The sequence below is a fragment of the Rhinoderma darwinii genome, unplaced genomic scaffold, assembly GCF_050947455.1.
Source record: "Rhinoderma darwinii isolate aRhiDar2 unplaced genomic scaffold, aRhiDar2.hap1 Scaffold_732, whole genome shotgun sequence".
In the NCBI taxonomy this organism is placed as follows: Eukaryota; Metazoa; Chordata; class Amphibia; order Anura; family Rhinodermatidae; genus Rhinoderma; species Rhinoderma darwinii.
The window spans coordinates 23,597-36,838 of NW_027464294.1; the positions used below are offsets into that span (position 1 = coordinate 23,597).

The window sequence follows — 13,242 nt, forward strand, 5'->3', positions numbered from 1 at the left end:
CTGATGACTAGTATACAATGCAGAGTATGAGTGTATGAGGTGTATATACTACATACCCCAGTACTGATGACTAGTATACAATCCAGAGTATGAGTGTATGAGGTGTATATACTACGGATCCCAGTACTGATGACTAGTATACAATGCAGAATATGAGTGTATGGGGTGTATATACTACAGACCCCAGTACTGATGACTAGTATACAATGCAGAATATGAGTGTATTAGGTGTATATACTACAGACCCCAGTACTGATGACTAGTATACAATGCAGAGTATGAGTGTATGAGGTGTATATACTACAGATCCCAGTACTGATGACTAGTATACAATGCAGAATATGAGTGTATGGGGTGTGTATACTACAGACCCAGTACTGAGGACTAATATACAATGCAGAATATGAGTGTATGAGGTGTATATACTACAGACGCCAGTAATGATGACTAGTATACAATGCAGAGTATGAGTGTATGAGGTGTATATACTACATACCCCAGTACTGATGACTAGTATACAATGCAGAGTATGAGTGTATGAGGTGTATATACTACGGATCCCAGTACTGATGACTAGTATACAATGCAGAATATGAGTGTATGAGGTGTATATACTACAGACCCCAGTACTGATGACTAGTATACAATGCAGAGTATGAGTGTATAAGGTGTATATACTACAGATCCCAGTACTGATGACTAGTATACAATGCAGAATATGAGTGTATGAGGTGTATATACTACAGACCCCAGTACTGATGACTAGTATACAATGCAGAATATGAGTGTATGAGGTGTATATACTACAGACCCCAGTACTGATGACTAGTATACAATGCAGAATATGAGTGTATGAGGTGTATATACTACAGATCCCAGTACTTATGACTAGTATACAATGCAGAGTATGAGTGTATGAGGTGTATATACTACAGACCCCAGTACTGAGGACTTGTATACAATGCAGAATATGAGTGTATGAGGTGTATATACTACAGACCCCAGTACTGATGACTAGTATACAATGCAGAGTATGAGTGTATGAGGTGTATATACTACATACCCCAGTACTGATGACTAGTATACAATGCAGAGTATGAGTGTATGAGGTGTATATACTACAGATCCCAGTACTGATGACTAGTATACAATGCAGAATATGAGTGTATGGGGTGTATATACTACAGACCCAGTACTGAGGACTAGTATACAATGCAGAATATGAGTTTATGGGGTGTATATACTACAGACCCCAGTACTGAGGACTAGTATATAATGCAGAATATGAGTTGTATATACTACAGATCCCAGTACTGATGACTAGTATACAATGCAGAATATGAGTGTATGAGGTGTTTATACTACAGACCCCAGTACTGAGGACTAGTATACAATGCAGAATATGAGTGTATGAGGTGTATATACTACAGACCCCAGTACTGGTGACTAGTATACAATGCAGAATATGAGTGTATGAGGTGTATATACTACAGACCCCAGTACTGATGACTAGTATACAATGCAGAATATGAGTGTATGAGGTGTATATACTACAGATCCCAGTACTTCTGACTAGTATACAATGCAGAGTATGAGTGTATGAGGTGTATATACTACAGACCTCAGTACTGAGGACTAGTATACAATGCAGAGAATGAGTGTATGAGGTGTATATACTACAGATCCCAGTACTTATGACTAGTATACAATGCAGAATATGAGTGTATGAGGTGTATATATTACAGACCCCAGTACTGATGACTAGTATACAATGCAGAATATGAGTGTATGAGGTGTATATACTACAGACCCCAGTACTGAGGACTAGTATACAATGCAGAATATGAGTGTATGGGGTGTATATACTACAGACCCCAGTACTGATGACTAGTATACAATGCAGAATATGAGTGTATGGGGTGTATATACTACAGACCCCAGTACTGATGACTAGTATACAATGCAGAGTATGAGTGTATGAGGTGTATATACTATATACCCCAGTACTGATGACTAGTATACAATGCAGAGTATGAGTGTATGAGGTGTATATACTACGGATCCCAGTACTGATGACTAGTATACAATGCAGAATATGAGTGTATGAGGTGTATATACTACAGATCCCAGTACTTATGACTAGTATACAATGCAGAATATGAGTGTATGAGGTGTATATATTACAGACCCCAGTACTGATGTCTAGTATACAATGCAGAATATGAGTGTATGAGGTGTATATACTACATACCCCAGTACTGATGACTAGTATACAATGCAGAGTATGAGTGTATGAGGTGTATATACTACGGATCCCAGTACTGGTGACTAGTATACCATGCAGAGTATGAGTGTATGAGGTGTATATACTACAGATCCCAGTACTGATGACTAGTATACAATGCAGAATATGAGTGTATGAGGTGTATATACTACAGACCCCAGTACTGAGGACTTGTATACAATGCAGAATATGAGTGTATGAGGTGTATATACTACAGACCCCAGTACTGATGACTAGTATACAATGCAGAGTATGAGTATATGAGGTGTATATACTACATTTCCCAGTACTGATGACTAGTATACAATGCAGAGTATGAGTGTATGAGGTGTATATACTACAGATCCCAGTACTGATGACTAGTATACAATGCAGAATATGAGTGTATGGGGTGTATATACTACAGACCCAGTACTGAGGACTAGTATACAATGCAGAATATGAGTTTATGGGGTGTATATACTACAGACCCCAGTACTGAGGACTAGTATATAATGCAGAATATGAGTTGTATATACTACAGATCCCAGTACTGATGACTAGTATACAATGCAGAATATGAGTGTATGAGGTGTTTATACTACAGACCCCAGTACTGAGGACTAGTATACAATGCAGAATATGAGTGTATGGGGTGTATATACTACAGACCCCAGTACTGGTGACTAGTATACAATGCAGAATATGAGTGTATGAGGTGTATATACTACAGACCCCAGTACTGGTGACTAGTATACAATGCAGAATATGAGTGTATGAGGTGTATATACTACAGACCCCAGTACTGATGACTAGTATACAATGCAGAATATGAGTGTATGAGGTGTATATACTACAGATCCCAGTACTTATGACTAGTATACAATGCAGAGTATGAGTGTATGAGGTGTATATACTACAGACCTCAGTACTGAGGACTAGTATACAATACAGAGAATGAGTGTATGAGGTGTATATACTACAGATCCCAGTACTTATGACTAGTATACAATGCAGAATATGAGTGTATGAGGTGTATATATTACAGACCCCAGTACTGATGACTAGTATACAATTCAGAATATGAGTGTATGAGGTGTATATACTACAGACCCCAGTACTGAGGACTAGTATACAATGCAGAATATGAGTGTATGGGGTGTATATACTACAGACCCCAGTACTGATGACTAGTATACAATGCAGAATATGAGTGTATGGGGTGTATATACTACAGACCCCAGTACTGATGACTAGTATACAATGCAGAGTATGAGTGTATGAGGTGTATATACTACATACCCCAGTACTGATGACTAGTATACAATGCAGAGTATGAGTGTATGAGGTGTATATACTACGGATCCCAGTACTGATGACTAGTATACAATGCAGAATATAAGTGTATGAGGTGTATATACTACAGATCCCAGTACTTATGGCTAGTATACAATGCAGAATATGAGTGTATGAGGTGTATATATTACAGACCCCAGTACTGATGACTAGTATACAATGCAGAATATGAGTGTATGAGGTGTATATACTACATACCCCAGTACTGATGACTAGTATACAATGCAGAGTATGAGTGTATGAGGTGTATATACTACGGATCCCAGTACTGGTGACTAGTATACAATGCAGAATATGAGTGTATGAGGTGTATATACTACAGACCCCAGTACTGAGGACTTGTATACAATGCAGAATATGAGTGTATGAGGTGTATTTACTACAGACCCCAGTACTGATGACTAGTATACAATGCAGAGTATGAGTGTATGAGGTGTATATACTACAGATCCCAGTACTGATGACTAGTATACAATGCAGAATATGAGTGTATGGGGTGTATATACTACAGACCCCAGTACTGATGACTAGTATACAATGCAGAATATGAGTTTATGGGGTGTATATACTACAGACCCCAGTACTGAGGACTAGTATATAATGCAGAATATGAGTTGTATATACTACAGATCCCAGTACTGATGACTAGTATACAATGCAGAATATGAGTGTGTGAGGTGTTTATACTACAGACCCCAGTACTGAGGACTAGTATACAATGCAGAATATGAGTGTATGGGGTGTATATACTACAGACCCCAGTACTGGTGACTAGTATACAATGCAGAATATGAGTGTATGAGGTGTATATACTACAGACCCCAGTACTGGTGACTAGTATACAATGCAGAATATGAGTGTATGAGGTCTATATACTACCGACCCCAGTACTGATGACTAGTATACAATGCAGAATATGAGTGTATGAGGTGTATATACTACGGATCCCAGTACTGGTGACTAGTATACAATGTAGAATATGAGTGTATGAGGTGTATATACTACAGACCCCAGTACTGAGGACTTGTATACAATGCAGAATATGAGTGTATGAGGTGTATTTACTACAGACCCCAGTACTGATGACTAGTATACAATGCAGAGTATGAGTGTATGAGGTGTATATACTACAGATCCCAGTACTGATGACTAGTATACAATGCAGAATATGAGTGTATGGGGTGTATATACTACAGACCCCAGTACTGATGACTAGTATACAATGCAGAATATGAGTTTATGGGGTGTATATACTACAGACCCCAGTACTGAGGACTAGTATATAATGCAGAATATGAGTTGTATATACTACAGATCCCAGTACTGATGACTAGTATACAATGCAGAATATGAGTGTATGAGGTGTTTATACTACAGACCCCAGTACTGAGGACTAGTATACAATGCAGAATATGAGTGTATGGGGTGTATATACTACAGACCCCAGTACTGGTGACTAGTATACAATGCAGAATATGAGTGTATGGGGTGTATATACTACAGACCCAGTACTGAGGACTAGTATACAAGGCAGAATATGAGTGTATGAGGTGTATATACTACAGACCCCAGTACTGATGACTAGTATACAATGCAGAGTATGAGTGTATGAGGTGTATATACTACATACCCCAGTACTGATGACTAGTATACAATCCAGAGTATGAGTGTATGAGGTGTATATACTACGGATCCCAGTACTGATGACTAGTATACAATGCAGAATATGAGTGTATGGGGTGTATATACTACAGACCCCAGTACTGATGACTAGTATACAATGCAGAATATGAGTGTATTAGGTGTATATACTACAGACCCCAGTACTGATGACTAGTATACAATGCAGAGTATGAGTGTATGAGGTGTATATACTACAGATCCCAGTACTGATGACTAGTATACAATGCAGAATATGAGTGTATGGGGTGTGTATACTACAGACCCAGTACTGAGGACTAGTATACAATGCAGAATATGAGTGTATGAGGTGTATATACTACAGACGCCAGTACTGATGACTAGTATACAATGCAGAGTATGAGTGTATGAGGTGTATATACTACATACCCCAGTACTGATGACTAGTATACAATGCAGAGTATGAGTGTATGAGGTGTATATACTACGGATCCCAGTACTGATGACTAGTATACAATGCAGAATATGAGTGTATGAGGTGTATATACTACAGACCCCAGTACTGGTGACTAGTATACAATGCAGAATATGAGTGTATGAGGTGTATATACTACAGACCCCAGTACTGATGACTAGTATACAATGCAGAATATGAGTGTATGAGGTGTATATACTACAGATCCCAGTACTTATGACTAGTATACAATGCAGAGTATGAGTGTATGAGGTGTATATACTACAGACCTCAGTACTGAGGACTAGTATACAATGCAGAGAATGAGTGTATGAGGTGTATATACTACAGATCCCAGTACTTATGACTAGTATACAATGCAGAATATGAGTGTATGAGGTGTATATATTACAGACCCCAGTACTGATGACTAGTATACAATGCAGAATATGAGTGTATGAGGTGTATATACTACAGACCCCAGTACTGAGGACTAGTATACAATGCAGAATATGAGTGTATGGGGTGTATACACTACAGACCCCAGTACTGATGACTAGTATACAATGCAGAATATGAGTGTATGGGGTGTATATACTACAGACCCCAGTATTGATGACTAGTATACAATGCAGAGTATGAGTGTATGAGGTGTATATACTATATACCCCAGTACTGATGACTAGTATACAATGCATAGTATGAGTGTATGAGGTGTATATACTACGGATCCCAGTACTGATGACTAGTATACTATGCAGAATATGAGTGTATGAGGTGTATATACTACAGATCCCAGTACTTATGACTAGTATACAATGCAGAATATGAGTGTATGAGGTGTATATATTACAGACCCCAGTACTGATGTCTAGTATACAATGCAGAATATGAGTGTATGAGGTGTATATACTACATACCCCAGTACTGATGACTAGTATACAATGCAGAGTATGAGTGTATGAGGTGTATATACTACGGATCCCAGTACTGGTGACTAGTATACCATGCAGAGTATGAGTGTATGAGGTGTATATACTACAGATCCCAGTACTGATGACTAGTATACAATGCAGAATATGAGTGTATGAGGTGTATATACTACAGACCCCAGTACTGAGGACTTGTATACAATGCAGAATATGAGTGTATGAGGTGTATATACTACAGACCCCAGTACTGATGACTAGTATACAATGCAGAGTATGAGTATATGAGGTGTATATACTACATTTCCCAGTACTGATGACTAGTATACAATGCAGAGTATGAGTGTATGAGGTGTATATACTACAGATCCCAGTACTGATGACTAGTATACAATGCAGAATATGAGTGTATGGGGTGTATATACTACAGACCCAGTACTGAGGACTAGTATACAATGCAGAATATGAGTTTATGGGGTGTATATACTACAGACCCCAGTACTGAGGACTAGTATATAATGCAGAATATGAGTTGTATATACTACAGATCCCAGTACTGATGACTAGTATACAATGCAGAATATGAGTGTATGAGGTGTTTATACTACAGACCCCAGTACTGAGGACTAGTATACAATGCAGAATATGAGTGTATGGGGTGTATATACTACAGACCCCAGTACTGATGACTAGTATACAATGCAGAATATGAGTGTATGAGGTGTATATACTACAGATCCCAGTACTTATGACTAGTATACAATGCAGAGTATGAGTGTATGAGGTGTATATACTACAGACCCCAGTACTGAGGACTTGTATACAATGCAGAATATGAGTGTATGAGGTGTATATACTACAGACCCCAGTACTGATGACTAGTATACAATGCAGAGTATGAGTGTATGAGGTGTATATACTACAGACCCCAGTACTGATGACTAGTATACAATGCAGAATATGAGTGTATGAGGTGTATATACTACAGATCCCAGTACTTATGACTAGTATACAATGCAGAGTATGAGTGTATGAGGTGTATATACTACAGACCCCAGTACTGAGGACTTGTATACAATGCAGAATATGAGTGTATGAGGTGTATATACTACAGACCCCAGTACTGATGACTAGTATACAATGCAGAGTATGAGTGTATGAGGTGTATATACTACATACCCCAGTACTGATGACTAGTATACAATGCAGAGTATGAGTGTATGAGGTGTATATACTACAGATCCCAGTACTGATGACTAGTATACAATGCAGAATATGAGTGTATGGGGTGTATATACTACAGACCCAGTACTGAGGACTAGTATACAATGCAGAATATGAGTTTATGGGGTGTATATACTACAGACCCCAGTACTGAGGACTAGTATATAATGCAGAATATGAGTTGTATATACTACAGATCCCAGTACTGATGACTAGTATACAATGCAGAATATGAGTGTATGAGGTGTTTATACTACAGACCCCAGTACTGAGGACTAGTATACAATGCAGAATATGAGTGTATGGGGTGTATATACTACAGACCCCAGTACTGGTGACTAGTATACAATGCAGAATATGAGTGTATGAGGTGTATATACTACAGACCCCAGTACTGGTGACTAGTATACAATGCAGAATATGAGTGTATGAGGTGTATATACTACAGATCCCAGTACTTATGACTAGTATACAATGCAGAGTATGAGTGTATGAGGTGTATATATTACAGACCCCAGTACTGATGACTAGTATACAATGCAGAATATGAGTGTATGAGGTGTATATACTACAAACCCCAGTACTGAGGACTAGTATACAATGCAGAATATGAGTGTATGGGGTGTATATACTACAGACCCCAGTACTGATGACTAGTATACAATGCAGAATATGAGTGTATGGGGTGTATATACTACAGACCCAAGTACTGATGACTAGTATACAATGCAGAGTATGAGTGTATGAGGTGTATATACTATATACCCCAGTACTGGTGACTAGTATACAATGCAGAGTATGAGTGTATGAGGTGTATATACTACGGATCCCAGTACTGATGACTAGTATACAATGCAGAATATGAGTGTATGAGGTGTATATACTACAGATCCCTGTACTTATGACTAGTATACAATGCAGAATATGAGTGTATGAGGTGTATATATTACAGACCCCAGTACTGATGTCTAGTATACAATGCAGAATATGAGTGTATGAGGTGTATATACTACATACCCCAGTACTGATGACTAGTATACAATGCAGAGTATGAGTGTATGAGGTGTATATACTACGGATCCCAGTACTGGTGACTAGTATACAATGCAGAATATGAGTTTATGGGGTGTATATACTACAGACCCCAGTACTGAGGACTAGTATATAATGCAGAATATGAGTTGTATATACTACAGATCCCAGTACTGATGACTAGTATACAATGCAGAATATGAGTGTATGAGGTGTTTATACTACAGACCCCAGTACTAAGGACTAGTATACAATGCAGAATATGAGTGTATGAGGTGTATATACTACAGACCCCAGTACTGATGACTAGTATACAATGCAGAGTATGAGTGTATGAGGTGTATATACTACATACCCCAGTACTGATGACTAGTATACAATGCAGAGTATGAGTGTATGAGGTGTATATACTACAGATCCCAGTACTGATGACTAGTATACAATGCAGAATATGAGTGTATGGGGTGTATATACTACAGACCCAGTACTGAGGACTAGTATACAATGCAGAATATGAGTTTATGGGGTGTATATACTACAGACCCCAGTACTGAGGACTAGTATATAATGCAGAATATGAGTTGTATATACTACAGATCCCAGTACTGATGACTAGTATACAATGCAGAATATGAGTGTATGAGGTGTTTATACTACAGACCCCAGTACTGAGGACTAGTATACAATGCAGAATATGAGTGTATGGGGTGTATATACTACAGACCCCAGTACTGGTGACTAGTATACAATGCAGAATATGAGTGTATGAGGTGTATATACTACAGACCCCAGTACTGGTGACTAGTATACAATGCAGAATATGAGTGTATGAGGTGTATATACTACAGATCCCAGTACTTATGACTAGTATACAATGCAGAGTATGAGTGTATGAGGTGTATATATTACAGACCCCAGTACTGATGACTAGTATACAATGCAGAATATGAGTGTATGAGGTGTATATACTACAAACCCCAGTACTGAGGACTAGTATACAATGCAGAATATGAGTGTATGGGGTGTATATACTACAGACCCCAGTACTGATGACTAGTATACAATGCAGAATATGAGTGTATGGGGTGTATATACTACAGACCCAAGTACTGATGACTAGTATACAATGCAGAGTATGAGTGTATGAGGTGTATATACTATATACCCCAGTACTGGTGACTAGTATACAATGCAGAGTATGAGTGTATGAGGTGTATATACTACGGATCCCAGTACTGATGACTAGTATACAATGCAGAATATGAGTGTATGAGGTGTATATACTACAGATCCCTGTACTTATGACTAGTATACAATGCAGAATATGAGTGTATGAGGTGTATATATTACAGACCCCAGTACTGATGTCTAGTATACAATGCAGAATATGAGTGTATGAGGTGTATATACTACATACCCCAGTACTGATGACTAGTATACAATGCAGAGTATGAGTGTATGAGGTGTATATACTACGGATCCCAGTACTGGTGACTAGTATACAATGCAGAATATGAGTTTATGGGGTGTATATACTACAGACCCCAGTACTGAGGACTAGTATATAATGCAGAATATGAGTTGTATATACTACAGATCCCAGTACTGATGACTAGTATACAATGCAGAATATGAGTGTATGAGGTGTTTATACTACAGACCCCAGTACTAAGGACTAGTATACAATGCAGAATATGAGTGTATGGGGTGTATATACTACAGACCCCAGTACTGGTGACTAGTATACAATGCAGAATATGAGTGTATGAGGTGTATATACTACAGACCCCAGTACTGGTGACTAGTATACAATGCAGAATATGAGTGTATGAGGTCTATATACTACCGACCCCAGTACTGATGACTAGTATACAATGCAGAATATGAGTGTATGAGGTGTATATACTACGGATCCCAGTACTGGTGACTAGTATACAATGTAGAATATGAGTGTATGAGGTGTATATACTACAGACCCCAGTACTGAGGACTTGTATACAATGCAGAATATGAGTGTATGAGGTGTATTTACTACAGACCCCAGTACTGATGACTAGTATACAATGCAGAGTATGAGTGTATGAGGTGTATATACTACAGATCCCAGTACTGATGACTAGTATACAATGCAGAATATGAGTGTATGGGGTGTATATACTACAGACCCCAGTACTGATGACTAGTATACAATGCAGAATATGAGTTTATGGGGTGTATATACTACAGACCCCAGTACTGAGGACTAGTATATAATGCAGAATATGAGTTGTATATACTACAGATCCCAGTACTGATGACTAGTATACAATGCAGAATATGAGTGTATGAGGTGTTTATACTACAGACCCCAGTACTGAGGACTAGTATACAATGCAGAATATGAGTGTATGGGGTGTATATACTACAGACCCCAGTACTGGTGACTAGTATACAATGCAGAATATGAGTGTATGAGGTGTATATACTACAGACCCCAGTACTGGTGACTAGTATACAATGCAGAATATGAGTGTATGAGGTGTATATACTACAGACCCCAGTACTGATGACTAGTATACAATGCAGAATATGAGTGCATGAGGTGTATATACTACAGATCCCAGTACTTATGACTAGTATACAATGCAGAATATGAGTGTATGAGGTGTATATATTACAGACCCCAGTACTGATGACTAGTATACAATGCAGAATATGAGTGTATGAGGTGTATATACTACAGACCCCAGTACTGAGGACTAGTATACAATGCAGAATATGAGTGTATGAGGTGTATATACTACAGACCCCAGTGCTGAGGACTTGTATACAATGCAGAATATGAGTGTATGAGGTGTATTTACTACAGACCCCAGTACTGATGACTAGTATACAATGCAGAGTATGAGTGTATGAGGTGTATATACTACAGATCCCAGTGCTGAGGACTTGTATACAATGCAGAATATGAGTGTATGAGGTGTATTTACTACAGACCCCAGTACTGATGACTAGTATACAATGAAGAATATGAGTGCATGAGGTGTATATACTACAGACCCCAGTACTGAGGACTAGTATACAATGCAGAATATGAGTGTATGAGGTGCATATACTACAGACCCCAGTACTGATGACTAGTATACAATGCAGAGTATGAGTGTATGAGGTGTATATACTACAGACCCCAGTACTGAGGACTAGTATACAATGCAGAATATGAGTGTATGGGGTGTATATACTACAGACCCCAGTACTGGTGACTAGTATACAATGCAGAATATGAGTGTATGAGGTGTATATACTACAGACCCCAGTACTGGTGACTAGTATACAATGCAGAATATGAGTGTATGAGGTGTATATACTACAGACCCCAGTACTGGTGACTAGTATACAATGCAGAATATGAGTGTATGGGGTGTATATACTACAGATCCCAGTACTGATGACTAGTATACAATGCAGAGAATGAGTGTATGAGGTGTATATACTACAGACCCCAGTACTGGTGACTAGTATACAATGCAGAATATGAGTGTATGGGGTGTATATACTACAGATCCCAGTACTGATGACTATTATACAATGCAGAATATGAGTGTATGAGGTGTATATACTACAGACCCCAATACTGATGACTAGTATACAATGCAGAATATGAGTGTATGAGGTGTATATACTACAGACCCCAGTTCTGAGGACTAGTATACAATGCAGAATATGAGTGTATGAGGTGTATATATTACAGACCCCAGTACTGATGACTAGTATACAATGCATGCAGAATATGAGTGTATGAGGTGTATATACTACAGACCCCAGTACTGAGGACTAGTATACAATGCAGAATATGAGTGTATGAGGTGTATATATTACAGACCCCAGTACTGATGACTAGTATACAATGCAGAATATGAGTGTATGAGGTGTATATACTACAGACCCCAGTACTGAGGACTAGTATACAATCCAGAATATGAGTGTATGAGGTGTATATATTACAGATCCCAGTACTGATGACTAGTATACAATGCAGAATATGAGTGTATGAGGTGTATATACTACAGATCCCAGTACTGCTGACTAGTATACAATGCAGAGTATGAGGGTATCAGGAGTATATACTACAGACCCCAGTACTGAGGACTAGTATACAATGCAGAATATGACATGTTACCCACCGGCTTTATCGGAGGCTTCTCCAGGAAAGAAGAGACCTTCGCCTGAAAAACAAACGTCTCAGAATTATTATATAGAGGAAGGAGGACGCTCAGAGCTGCTGTCACCGCCTCATACCTGGAGCATCGGCCTCTTCACCGGGCTCCTGGGGGCCACTTCATGGATTTCCACTTGGTGTTTCT

The 13,242-nt window shown here is 38.6% G+C and overlaps 1 long non-coding RNA gene across 1 annotated transcript in view; it reads right to left on the reverse strand.

The window, feature by feature from the left end:
* LOC142729704 (uncharacterized) overlaps nucleotides 1-13,242 on the reverse strand; it is a 31,496-nt gene extending 18,254 nt beyond the window's left edge. Inside the window, exons 1-2 of the long non-coding RNA XR_012878448.1 lie at nucleotides 13,178-13,242; nucleotides 13,063-13,104 (exon numbers count right to left, since the gene is read on the reverse strand). This is a non-coding gene — a long non-coding RNA (uncharacterized LOC142729704). The remainder of the gene's footprint in view (nucleotides 1-13,062; nucleotides 13,105-13,177) is intronic.